Source organism: Acyrthosiphon pisum, chromosome X (assembly GCF_005508785.2).
Source record: "Acyrthosiphon pisum isolate AL4f chromosome X, pea_aphid_22Mar2018_4r6ur, whole genome shotgun sequence".
NCBI classification, from domain to species: Eukaryota; Metazoa; Arthropoda; class Insecta; order Hemiptera; family Aphididae; genus Acyrthosiphon; species Acyrthosiphon pisum.
In genome coordinates this window covers 43,073,245-43,074,601 of record NC_042493.1, presented here as the reverse complement: position 1 = coordinate 43,074,601, position 1,357 = coordinate 43,073,245, and positions in this window count along the sequence as shown.

The window sequence follows — 1,357 nt, the reverse complement described above, 5'->3', positions numbered from 1 at the left end:
TTTTTGAGCTGTTTACGGACATGTCAGTTTTAATTTTTTTAGTTTTTTTTTTTCTATAAATATCAATTAAGTTTATCTGTTGGGCCAAAAAGTTAAAAAAAAATGATTACAAGGCTCGTGATATATTGTTATAATAGCAGTTGAAAAATATTAAAAATACATAGGCACAATTTTTTTTTACAAGCATTTAAAGATCGAATTTTGACAAAATTTATTAAATTTAAAATTGAATAATTATTTTGTAGTTAAAAATTTAGAAAATGTTCAACTTTTATATATAAGGATTGTAAATTTAAAACAAGATTCCACGTAAGTGGTTAATTCTGTTACCGAAAAATCTAAAAAATACATAAAGGCAGTTTTTATTAAAAAATTAAAATCCACAGTCACAATTTTTATTTTTATAGTCATTTTAAGTTCAAATTTGGACGAAATTACTATTTTAGTTATTTTGTTGTGATTATAATATTATTCGTGGGTACTTAAAACTTCTAAAGTATACTATTATAGGTATATCTATGATAGTATCACGGTTTGTTGTTGATGTATAACGCGTTATAAGTTCCTAATGAATATAGTGATATTATTAATTTGGAATTTATTATAGGTAGGTACCTATTATAAGTCAATTTCTTTTTTAATACCATAGATAAGTATATAATATTAATATATCTTATACCTAGACTAACATACCGTCTCCGCTCAGAATCGTTTTTCTTATACAGTGATATTATATCATTGAATTCAAATTTAATACTATCCATTATACAGTGACCCACTTTTAACCTACTGTACAGCAGAGCGATATTCACTTACCACACTTTTTTTAATTATTCTCACTTTTTAAATATGTGTACAATTAAAATTTTCTAACTACAAAATATTATTGATAATATTTATTAACCATCGCTAACGTATTCTAGATACGTCAATTTGGGTTTTTTGTGGGCTGTGCACCGTGCAAGGTTTCTAGCTGGTTATTTTGAAATTTCACTACCTATGCATATAAAAATAAATCGATCTATGTATATTATCCTGCATTACATCCATACGTCATGGACTACTGCATCAGCATAAGTAGCAAAATGTAATTTAAAAACTAAAAGATAATACAAAATTGATTAAGTATTTAATCTGTGAAAATCAATAAGTAATGCATTATGCAATGAACATTGAAGAAGACAAATTTAATGCAGCAAAAATAAGCACATAATATTTACTTTTATTAACGGTCTATTATGTAAGTTTATATAAAATAAATATGTATTTTATACTTATTAGTTATTGCTTAAGAGGACGTCGCACCCGCATGTGTTGTCTCCGCCTTACACACGTACGTAATAGCAGATGGTCCTCC